The sequence below is a fragment of the Canis lupus genome, chromosome 8 (genome assembly GCF_048164855.1).
Source record: "Canis lupus baileyi chromosome 8, mCanLup2.hap1, whole genome shotgun sequence".
Lineage (NCBI taxonomy): Eukaryota > Metazoa > Chordata > Mammalia > Carnivora > Canidae > Canis > Canis lupus.
This window is the reverse complement of record NC_132845.1, coordinates 32,537,944-32,550,510: the sequence shown is the minus strand read 5'-3', so window position 1 is coordinate 32,550,510 and position 12,567 is coordinate 32,537,944.

Sequence of the window (12,567 nt, the reverse complement as noted above, 5' to 3'; positions counted from 1 at the left end):
TACATGGGTGGTGAGAATGTAAAATGGTACAGATACTCTGGGCATGGGTATAACTACAAAAGGTAGCGCAAGATTTCTGGCAGTGTAACAGTTTTATAGTGGAAGTGGTCTCGTGAATCTATACATGTGACAAAGCTGCATAGAACTATACACACACCCCACACACAATCACAGATGAGTATCTGTAAAACTGGAGCAATCTTACAAAAATTTCATGCACTGTGCTGATGTCAATTTCTTGAATTTGTTATTATACTACAGTAACAAGTTTGTTTCTATTAGGGGAAACTTGGTTAAGGGAACATGGAAACATTCTGCATTATTTTTACCACATTCTGTAAATATATGGTAATTTTAAAAGAAAAAAAACTTATTTTCCACTATTTTCTACCACAAATCTTCTGTTTCATAAAAATTATTTACTTACATTCTTACATTATAAGTCTGTTGCTCTGCTGTAATATATTCTAACTATAGTATGGAAATAACTAAAGAAAAGGAATTAGGGTTACACAGATCTGGATTAAACTACTGTATCTTCCACTTAAATTCTTTTTTTTTTAATTTATTTTTTATTGGTGTTCAATTTAAAACATACAGAATAACCCCCAGTGCCCGTCACCCATTCACTCCCACCCCCCGCCCTCCTCCCCTTCCACCACCCCTAGTTCTTTTCCCAGAGTTAGCAGTCTTTACGTTCTGTCTCCCTTTCTGATATTTCCCACACATTTCTTCCCCCTTCCCTTATATTCCCTTTCACTATTATTTATATTCCCCACATAAATGAGAACATGTAATGTTTGTCCTTCTCCGACTGACTTACTTCACTCAGCATAATACCCTCCAGTTCCATCCATGTTGAAGCAAATGGTGGGTATTTGTCATTTCTAATAGCTGAGTAATATTCCATTGTATACATAAACCACATCTTCTTTATCCATTCATCTTTCGATGGACACCGAGGCTCCTTCCACAGTTTGGCTATCGTGGCCATTGCTGCTAGAAACATCGGGGTGCAGGTGTCCCGGCGTTTCATTGCATTTGTATCTTTGGGGTAAATCCCCAACAGTGCAATTGCTGGGTCGTAGGGCAGGTATATTTTTAACTGTTTGAGGAACCTCCACACAGTTTTCCAGAGTGGCTGCACCAGTTCACATTCCCACCAACAGTGTAAGAGGGTTCCCTTTTCTCCGCATCCTCTCCAACATTTGTTGTTTCCTGCCTTGTTAATTTTCCCCATTCTCACTGGTGTGAGGTGGTATCTCATTGTGGTTTTGATTTGTATTTCCCTGATGGCAAGTGATGCAGAACATTTTCTCATATGCATGTTGGCCATGTCTATGTCTTCCTCTGTGAGATTTCTGTTCATGTCTTTTGCCCATTTCATGATTGGATTGTTTGTTTCTTTGGTGTTGAGTTTGATAAGTTCTTTATAGATCTTGGAAACTAGCCCTTTATCTGATATGTCATTTGCAAATATCTTCTCCCATTCTGTAGGTTGTCTTTGAGTTTTGTTGACTGTATCCTTTGCTGTGCAAAAGCTTCTTATCTTGATGAAGTCCCAATAGTTCATTTTTGCTTTTGTTTCTTTTGCCTTCGTGGATGTATCTTGCAAGAAGTTAATGTGGCCGAGTTCAAAAAGGGTGTTGCCTGTGTTTTTCTCTAGGATTTTGATGGAATCTTGTCTCACATTTAGATCTTTCATCCATTTTGAGTTTATCTTTGTGTATGGGGAAAGAGAGTGGTCTAGTTTCATTCTTCTGCATGTGGATGTCCAATTTTCCCAGCACCATTTATTGAAGAGACTGTCTTTCTTCCAATGGATAGTCTTTCCTCCTTTATCGAATATTAGTTGCCCATAAAGTTCAGGGTCCACTTCTGGATTCTCTATTCTGTTCCACTGATCTATGTGTCTGTTTTTGTGCCAGTACCACACTGTCTTGATGACCACAGCTTTGTAGTACAACCTGAAATCTGGCATTGTGATGCCCCCAGCTATGGTTTTCTTTTTTAAAATTCCCCTGGCTATTCGGGGTCTTTTCTGATTCCTCACAAATCTTAAAATAATTTGTTCTAACTCTCTGAAGAAAGTCCATGGTATTTTGATAGGGATTGCATTAAACGTGTATATTGCCCTGGGTAACATTGACATTTTCATAATATTAATTCTGCCAATCCATGAGCATGGAATATTTTTCCATCTCTTTGTGTCTTCCTCAATTTCTTTCAGAAGTGTTCTATAGTTTTGAGGGTATAGATCCTTTACCTCTTTGGTTAGGTTTATTCCTAGGTATCTTATGCTTTTGGGTGCAATTGTAAATGGGATTGACTCCTTAATTTCTCTTTCTTCAGTCTCATTGTTAGTGTATAGAAATGCCACTGATTTCTGGGCATTGATTTTGTATCCTGCCACGCTACCGAATTGCTGTATGAGTTCTAGCAATCTTGGGGTGGAGACTTTTGGGTTTTCTATGTAGAGTATCATGTCATCGGCGAAGAGGGAGAGTTTGACTTCTTCTTTGCCAATTTGAATGCCTTTAATGTCTTTTTGTTGTCTGATTGCTGAGGCTAGGACTTCCAGTACTATGTTGAATAGCAGTGGTGAGAGTGGACATCCCTGTCTTGTTCCTGATCTTAGGGGAAAGGCTCCCAGTGCTTCCCCATTGAGAATGATATTTGCTGTGGGCTTTTCATAGATGGCTTTTAAGATGTCGAGGAATGTTCCCTCTATCCCTACACTCTGAAGAGTTTTGATCAGGAATGGATGCTGTATTTCGTCAAATGCTTTCTCTGCATCTAATGAGAGGATCATATGGTTCTTGGTTTTTCTCTTGCTGATATGATGAATCACATTGATTGTTTTACGGGTGTTGAACCAGCCTTGTGTCCCAGGGATAAATCCTACTTGGTCATGGTGAATAATTTTCTTAATGTATTGTTGGATCCTATTGGCCAGTATCTTGTTGAGAATTTTTGCATCCATGTTCATCAGGGATATTGGTCTGTAATTCTCCTTTTTGGTGGGGTCTTTGTCTGGTTTTGGAATTAAGGTGATGCTGGCCTCATAGAACGAATTTGGAAGTACTCCATCTCTTTCTATCTTTCCAAACAGCTTTAGGAGAATAGGTATGGTTTCTTCTTTAAATGTTTGATAAAATTCCCCTGGGAAGCCATCTGGCCCTGGACTCTTGTGTCTTGGGAGGTTTTTGATGACTGCTTCAATTTCCTCCCTGGTTATTGGCCTGTTCAGGTTTTCTATTTCTTCCTGTTCCAGTTTTGGTAGTTTGTGGCTTTCCAGGAATGCGTCCATTTCTTCTAGATTGCCTAATTTATTGGCGTATAGCTGTTCATAATATGTTTTTAAAATCGTTTGTATTTCCTTGGTGTTGGTAGTGATCTCTCCTTTCTCATTCATGATTTTATTAATTTGAGTCTTCTCTCTCTTCTTTTTAATAAGGCTGGCTAATGGTTTATCTATCTTATTAATTCTTTCAAAGAACCAACTCCTGGTTTTGTTGATCTGTTCCACAGTTCTTCTGGTCTCGATTTCGTTGAGTTCTGCTCGAATCTTTATTAACTCCCTTCTTCTCTTGGGTGTAGGATCTATTTGCTGTTTTTTCTCTAGCTCCTTTATGTGTAAGGTTAGCTTTTGTATTTGAGTTCTTTCCAGTTTTTGAATGGATGCTTGTATTGCGATGTATTTCCCCCTTAGGACTGCTTTTGCTGCATCCCAAAGATTTTGAACCGTTGTATCTTCATTCTCATTAGTTTCCATGAATCTTTTTAATTCTTCCTTAATTTCCTGGTTGACCCTTTTATCTTTTAGCAGGATGGTCCTTAACCTCCACGTGTTTGAGGTCCTTCCAAACTTCTTGTTGTGATTTAGTTCTAATTTCAAGGCATTATGGTCTGAGAATATGCAGGGGACAATCCCAATCTTTTGGTATCGGTTCAGACCCGATTTGTGACCCAATATGTGGTCTATTCTGGAGAAAGTTCCATGTGCGCTTGAGAAAAATGTGTATTCAGTTGAGTTTGGATGTAAAGTTCTGTAGATATCTGTGAAATCCATCTGGTCCAGTGTATCATTTAAAGCTCTCGTTTCTTTGGAGATGTTGTGCTTAGAAGACCTATCGAGTATAGAAAGCGCTAGATTGAAGTCACCAAGTAGAAGTGTATTATTATCTAAGTATTTCTTCACTTTGGTTAATAATTGATTGATATATTTGGCAGCTCCCACATTCGGGGCATATATATTGAGGATTGTTAAGTCCTCTTGTTGAATAGATCCTTTAAGTATGATATAGTGTCCCTCTTCATCTCTCACTACAGTCTTTGGGGTAAATTTTAGTTTATCTGATATAAGGATGGCTACCCCTGCTTTCTTTTGAGGACCATTCGAATGGTAAATGGTTCTCCAACCTTTTATTTTCAGGCTGTAGGTGCCCTTCTGTCTAAAATGAGTCTCTTGTAGACAGCAAATAGATGGGTCCTGCTTTTTTATCCAGTCTGAAACCCTGCGCCTTTTGATGGGGTCATTAAGCCCGTTCACATTCAGAGTTACTATTGAGAGATATGAGTTTAGTGTCATCATGATATCTATTCAGTCCTTGTTTTTGTGGACTGTTCCACTGAACTTCTTCTTAAAGGGGAATTTTAAGACTCCTCCTTAAAATTTCTTGCAGAGATGGTTTGGAGGTCACATATTCTTTTAGTTCCTGCCTGTCTTGGAAGCTCTTTATCTCTCCTTCCATTTTGAATGAGAGCCTTGCTGGATAAAGTATTCTTGGTTGCATGTTCTTTTCATTTAGGACCCTGAATATATCCTGCCAGCCCTTTCTGGCCTGCCAGGTCTCTGTGGAGAGGTCTGCTGTTACCCTAATACTCCTCCCCATAAAAGTCAGGGATTTCTTGTCTCTTGCTGCTTTAAGGATCTTCTCTTTATCTTTGGAATTTGCAAGCTTCACTATTAAATGTCGAGGTGTTGAACGGTTTTTATTGATTTTAGGGGAGGATCTCTCTATTTCCTGGATCTGAATGCCTGTTTCCCTTCCCAGATTAAGAAAGTTTTCAGCTAGAATTTGTTCAAATACATATTCTGGCCCTCTGTCCCTTTCGGCGCCCTCGGGAACCCCAATTAAATGTAGGTTTTTCTTTCTCAGGCTGTCGTTTATTTCCCTTAATCTATCCTCATGGTCTTTTAATTGTTTGTCTCTTTTTTCCTCAGTTTCCCTCTTTGCTATCAACTTGTCTTCTATGTCACTCACTCGTTCTTCCACCTCGTTAACCCTCGTCGTTAGGACTTCTAGTTTGGATTGCATCTCATTCAATTGATTTTTAATTTCTGCCTGATTAGCTCTAAATTCTGCAGTCATGAAGTCTCTTGAGTCCTTTATACTTTTTTCTAGAGCCACCAGTAGCTGTATAATAGTGCTTCTGAATTGGCTTTCTGACATTGAATTGTAATCCAGATTTTGTAACTCTGTGGGAGAGAGGACTGTTTCTGATTCTTTCTTTTGAGGTGAGGTTTTCCTTCTAGTCATTTTGCTCAGTGCAGAGTGGCCAAAAGCAAGTTGTATTGGGAAAAAGAGAAAAAGAGAGGAGAGAAAGAAGGAAAGAAAAGAGAAAGAGAAAAAAAAAGGGAAGAAAAAAACGAAAAAAGAAAAGAGAGAAGAAAAAGAGAAAGAAAAAGGAGAAAAAAAAAGGAGGTGGGGGAAGGAAACAAATCAAAAAGCAAAACAAAACAAAACAAAACAAAACAAAACAAAACAAAAAAAAGAACCACCGGGGAGTATCTTCTGATTCTGTATACTTTAAGTCCCTTGGCTTCTCCTGGAGGTTGTCAGTCTAGCTGGTGTTCTGGGGGAGGGGCCTGTTGTGCTGATTTTCAGGTGTTAGCACTTGGGGGAGCTGCTGTGCCCCTGCCTGGTGCAGGGCTCAGTGGGGGTTGTTTACCCCGTGAGGCCGCAGGAGGAACAGCCCCAGTGGCGCCCCAGCCCTCTGGAAACCTGGATTCAGCTCCTGCAGGAACTCCGTCTGCAGGGCCTGGAGGCTCCGGGGCGGGGCCGCTGATCTGCTCAGCTCCGGGCAGGAGCGTCCTTGCTGTCCTGGGCCCTCCCGGCCTCTGCCTGTCCCGGGGGGAGGCCGGATCCTGGGCTGTGTCCCGGCGCCCTGTGCTCCGGAGCCTGCGCTGGTGGATTCGCGCTCCCGGGCCGCGCAACACCCTCCGCGGAGCCGCCGCCCGAGCCTCCCCGAGCTGCTCCTGGAACCGCGCAGCCCCCTCCGCACGGAGCCTCTTCCTCTGCCCGAGCCCCTCCGAGCTGCTCCGGGTCCCGCCGTGCGCGCTGCAGCCCTTAGGGAGCTCGGCGCACTGTCCCGGGCGCAGGTGTCTGTTACTGTCCCAGGGAACCCCAGGGCATCCCCGCCCTCCTGGGTCCTGCTCCACCTCCCCGCGAGCCCCTTTCCGCCGGGAAGGTCGGTGCAGCTCCTGCTCCTCCGGGACGGGGCTCTCCTGTCCTGGGGACACTCGCCCCGGCCTCAGCCCGGCTCCTCGCGGGGCCCCTCCCCCTTGGAGGCCTTTGTTTCTTTACTTCTTTTTCCCCGTCTTCCTACCTTGATAGAAGCGCGAACTCTTCTCACTGTTGCATTCCAGGTGTTCTCTCTTTAATTCTCAGGCCGAATTCATAGATTTTCAGGATGATTGGAAGGTTTTCTAGGTAATTTGGTGGAGACAGGTGATTTGGAGACCCTGCTCTTCCGCCATCTTGCTCCTCCCCCCCCCACTTAAATTCTTTATTCTCCAAGTACTTATCTGTAAAATGGGCTGAAAGCAATAAACTTAACTTGCAGAGATTCAGTAAAAAATTAATGAGCTTATGTAACATATCTCATGCAATGGTTAGATTACAATTATTGAATAAATATGTGTGTGGTTGTGTGTGTGTACACACATTGGGAATAGGGGCTTGATTCTTTTAAATCTTTTTAAAAAATCTTAGTACATACATGGAATGAAGAAACAAGTGAATAATTCTACGAATCTAGTACAATGCTATTTCCAAGCAAATTTCAAAAACTGACATATGGTATCTACTCATCATAAGATTGAACTTTAGTTAGGGATAAGGAAATAATTACAGAATAAGATGAAATGGAAGATTTCTGAAAAAGAAGAGAGATTTAGATGCACTCTGCAGAATGGATCAGCTGTGAATTGATGTGAGTCCTTAGAAAATGGTTCTAAACAGTGGTTCTTGGACCACTGCCATAACTGTACACTGGAAGTTTTCTAGAAATTTAACTTCTTAGGTGTCATGATCATCTTACAGATATGTGTTGGAGCCCCCATTCCACATTTTGTTTGGATATTAACATGGATTATGGATCTCGTGCGTGTGCGCACACATGCACACACACACACCAAGAACATTTGAAAAGGTTTGTAACTCACATGATAGTATTTCTGAGATCATAGTAAGCTCTCAAACTGATTTAAAAATGGCTTGTGAAACAGAGAATGGGGACTGGCATTGGAGTCCTATAGTAGTTTGGGGGTGAGGCAGCAATTGGTGTTGCTTGACTGTACTTCCCAACAGTACCAAAGGAGGGACAGCTTGTCTAGATGTAGGACTAAAAGGGTAAAAGGACTGGTGAGGTTTGAAAGCTTCCCTAAGTGAACATCAAAAATGGAATCAGATTCTATTACATTGGGCTATACATCAGACCTACCGCATCAGAAACTCTAGACTATGACCCGGCAATCTGTGTTTTTTTTTTTTTTTTTTAATTTTTTTTTAAGTTTTTATTTATTTATGATAGTCACAGAGAGAGAGAGAGAGGCAGAGACACAGGCAGAGGGAGAAGCAGGCTCCATGCACTGGGAGCCTGATGTGGGATTCGATCCCGGGTCTCCAGGATCGCGCCCTGGGCCAAAGGCAGGCGCCAAACCGCTGCGCCACCCAGGGATCCCGGCAATCTGTGTTTTAATCAGTCTTTTCCTTAATTATGCTCTGTCTGAGGATTACTGACTTAGTAGAGGGTAATGCTGGGAAATGCACAAGCATGAGGGCACTTTGGAGTTTTGGTTGGAAAATATGAAGTCAGAGGTTTTTTAACTGAAGCTGCTAGGAACAAGATGTTTGTATTAGGGTGTGTTGACAGATTTGGAAGGGAATAAAAATAAGTTTAATACTAATAAATGTTATGGACTCATCAGGACTAATAAAAGTGAATTTGAGAACATTTATTTTCATTTAAAAATATTTCCCTTTATTACAAAATTCTCTGAAATTTATCTTAAGCATTTAAAGATAGTATGCTTTATGCTAGAAATATTGCTGAGATGTACTCATTATATAGCCTATCAAAAATGGATATAATGGGGAATAATTTCTAATTTCCTTGATTTTGTAAATGTAACTAGAGGCTTCTGAAGACACATTCACATATGTGCATATATAAAGATTTAGGGCTATCTCAAGACTATTGTCGACCCATGGGTCATTGGCTTTCGAAACAATTACCTATCAAGTAATTGAATACTTATTCAAGTAATGCAAATTATTTAGCATCCTAAATTTTATTTTCTTGGAGTGTGATTTTTGAGAGAAAATACATATATTTATTCATCATTTATTGATTTACCCATGTCAAAGACTGCCCTGAGTACTAGAGATACAGTGGTCAAGAAGATGGACCCCCTGTATATGGTACTCAAGATACTATGACCCCCTGTATATGGCACTCAAGATACTATGATACTAAGGAACTCACTGGGCTCAACTCATAAGGCCCACAGAATTTAAATAATTAGGTTGGCAGGAACCAACTAAGGAGAAATTAAACTCAAATAGTAAAGTGGCTTAGTGTAAGACAAAGGAAGTCTTAGGAACTGTGGTAAAGAGAAGATAAAGGGTCAATTTAAAAGTATTTACAATATAACTTAAAATACTATTGCAGTATATGGATGAAACAGGTGAAATAGGTGATGGGGATTAAGGAGTGTACTTGTCATGATGAACATTGAGTGATGTATGAAATTGTTGAATCACTATACTGTCCACCTGAAACTAATATACCAGTATATGTTACCTATTTTGAAATTTAAAAAATCTGTAGCAAACAAAACACTTCTGGAAATACTAATTCAGAAAGACGTATGCACCTCTATGTTTATTGCAGTACTTTTTACAGTAGCTAAGATAGGGATGTAACTTGTGTCTGTAAATAGACAAATGGATAAGGATACGGATACATATTTAAAAAAAGGATAAGGATAAGGATAAGGAATATGTGGTATAGATACAACAAAATATTACTAGCCATAAGAAAGGATGAGTGTGACATTTGCAGCAACATGGATGGATCTGCAGGATATTATGTCAGACTGGTAAAGACAAATATGATTCCACTTATAAGTGGAATATTTTTTAAAAAGCAAAAAATAAACCCCAAGTGTATTAAACAAACCAAAAGCAGATCAGACCTATAAATACAGAGAACAAATTGATGGTTCCAGAACAAGGGAGATGAGGTGTTCGGCAAAATGGGTGAAGGAGAGGGACATACAGACTTCCAGTAATGGAGTAAGTAATGAAAATAAAAGGAAGAGTGTAAGGGATACCGTCCATGATGCTGTGAATACGTGCAGGACAGATGGTAGCTACCCTTGTGGTGAAAACAGCATCTTGCATAAACTCTTGAAATCACCAAGTTGTACACCTGAAACCCATGTAACATTGTGTGTCAGCTGTAACCCCACCCAAGACACCAAACAAACAAAAAACACTCCTGGAGGACTGCTCCACAAACAGGTAGGCCACTTGTGCCCTTTCACGCAGCTAGCTGGTTTATGGTGGAGCTTGGTGAAGACCCGGCTCTGCTGTCTTTTCTGTTTATGTCCCTGACATACTTTCCAGTTAAGTGACTTACCAACTATTAGGATTTTTGGAGGTGATTTCAGCTCCCCTCCTTCCCTTCTCCATTAACCTTAGAATGTTTTATTTCTGAGGTAATTAAAATGAAATAGATGACTTTGAAGTTGCATCCAGGATTAAAAAAAAAAAAATCACAGGAATGAGATGCAACCAATTCAGGCTATAAGTTCTATGGAGAGGGGGGCATAAATATCTATAATTTTTATTTATTGGATAAATATTTCTGAATCAAATACGATAAAATGTTAAGATTTATAAATTTGAGTGATGCATGTGCTGCTACTTACTACACTATATTATACTATTTTGCAGGCTTGAAATGCTTCATGGAAATAGAATTCTCAAATCAGTTTCTATATGTACACGACAAGTGTATGTTTCTTTATACTCTAGCTATGTACCTAAAAAAAGTGTCAATTAGTATTATATAAATGGAATAATTTTCAAAACTTCGCACAGCTTACTCTGTAAGGGACTCAATGGTAAATCATTTTTTTAAACCATAAAACTTATTTTACATGAAATCTGCTTAAAACAAAGCATATATGTAGGTTGATGAGGTCCAGAGTGACCACATCCGGGCAATTATGTGGTTTGTATAATTCTAACTCATAATTTAGGTTAGATATGCCCTTGCTATTATAAAGTAAATAAGAGCAATTCAGGCAAAAAGATTTGTAAAAATGGATATATCTTTTCCCTAAGGAAAAGTGTTATTTTATTAATATATTGTAGTGATTCTTTTATCAATTAAATAGGAATTAGTATATTGCATTCTTTTAGATTTCATTGTTTTTCTAATTTTTTCTATTTGGAATTGACTGTCACAAAAGGATAAAATGTTCAAAAGATATAATGACAAAAATTTTATTTCATTTACCACTGGAATTTGGACAAGTTGATATTAAGATGAGCTATAAAATTGCTGGTAATATCTGTGCATAACAGCTGTGCTTACACTGTGTAGGAGTTGGAACTGGGGGTGAATCTCAGAGATCAGGAACGCCTCTGGAGAAGTGGTTGAGGGTAAAAAGAAGGAGTCTAACTGATGAAAAGAACATCTTGCCTTTTTCATATAATTATAATTATAGTTGCCTGCCGATCTTAAAGAGATAATATTCCCAGCCTTTGCCCCATAAGTCAGATCCTTCCTTCCTCTAGCCAGCTGGCTCCAAGACATAAGTACAATTTGGATGAAATTCAGGAGTTCGTGTATAGACCGAAACAGAAGACTAAGGAGAAGGTGATTCACAGCATGACAGTAGCACTTGTTATCAGATCCTTCTACACACCTGCCAGGATATTCAATCTCTAAAAAGCTAAATAAACAAAATTATAAGATCAGGTGCCTGGGTGACTCAGTTGGTTAAGAGTCTGCCTTCGGCTGGGATCATGGTCTCAGTGTCCTGGGATTGAGTCCCGCATTGGGCTCCCTGCTTAGTGGGGAGCCTGCTTCCCCCTCTGCCCTCCTCCTGCTCTTTCTCTCTCTTTCAAAAAAAAATTTTTTTAATCTTTTCTAAAAAGATCAATATCAATTATTGGTAAGCACATGGAGCAACTGAAACTTTCACTCTGTTTTTGGGATTCTAAGTTGATACAACAGTGGTGAAAACCTGTCTGTTGGTATCTATTACAGCTGAGCAGATGTTTACTGTAGAGCTGCATTTCCACTCCTACTCAGCAGAACATGTGAGCCAGAAAACATGTACAAGAATGTTCATCATGTCACTATCTGTAATGGCCAGAAACTTGGAATAGTAGCAGAGTAGATAATCTGAATTTTATTCATATCATACAGTCACATACTACAGAGCATTAAAAATGAACAAACCATTGCTACATGCAACGACAAAGAATATTCTTAGAAATATAATAGTGAGTGAACGAAGGCAGGCAGAAAAGTGTACGTTGTATCAGTTGTCTATTGCTGTATAACAACTTACCACAAATGTCGTGGCCTAACATAATAATGTATGTTCATTATCTCATGGTTTCTGTGGGTCAGGATTTCAGGAATGAGTAGCTGCATCCTCTGCTCAGGGTGATTGGAGGTGCCTGCTGGCATTGCAATCTCAACTGAGTCTTGGGGTCCTCTTCCAAATGCATGCAAGCTGTTGGCAGAAATGAGTTCCTTGCAATTGCAGGATTGAAGTCTGTGTTTTCTTGTGGTTGTTGGCCACAGTTTGCTCTCAGGTCCTGAAAGTCACTCTCAGCCACACGATCCTCTCAGAAGGTGACAAATTATTCTTCAAGGCCAGTAAGAGAACACATATGACTTTGAAACTCTCCCAGGAAGGGTTGGGCTCACTTGATTACTTGATTAGGTCGGGCTCACCAAAGCTAATCTCTCCTTTGTGTAACTCAGAGTCAACTAATTAGTAACTTAATCCCAGGAATGAAGTTCCATTATATTCACAAATTATTCCTACACTGAAAAGGAGGGGAATATATGGGTCATATATGCGAGGGAGAGGGAATCTTGGGAGCCATCTTAGAATTCTATTTGTACTGTGTAACTCTATTCATACAAAGTTCAAAAATCAAATGTTGAGGAAAGAAGTCAAAACAGAGGTCCCCTTTAAGAAGAAACAGTAATGGCTGGGATGGAGCTCAAGGAATGCTTCTAGGGTCC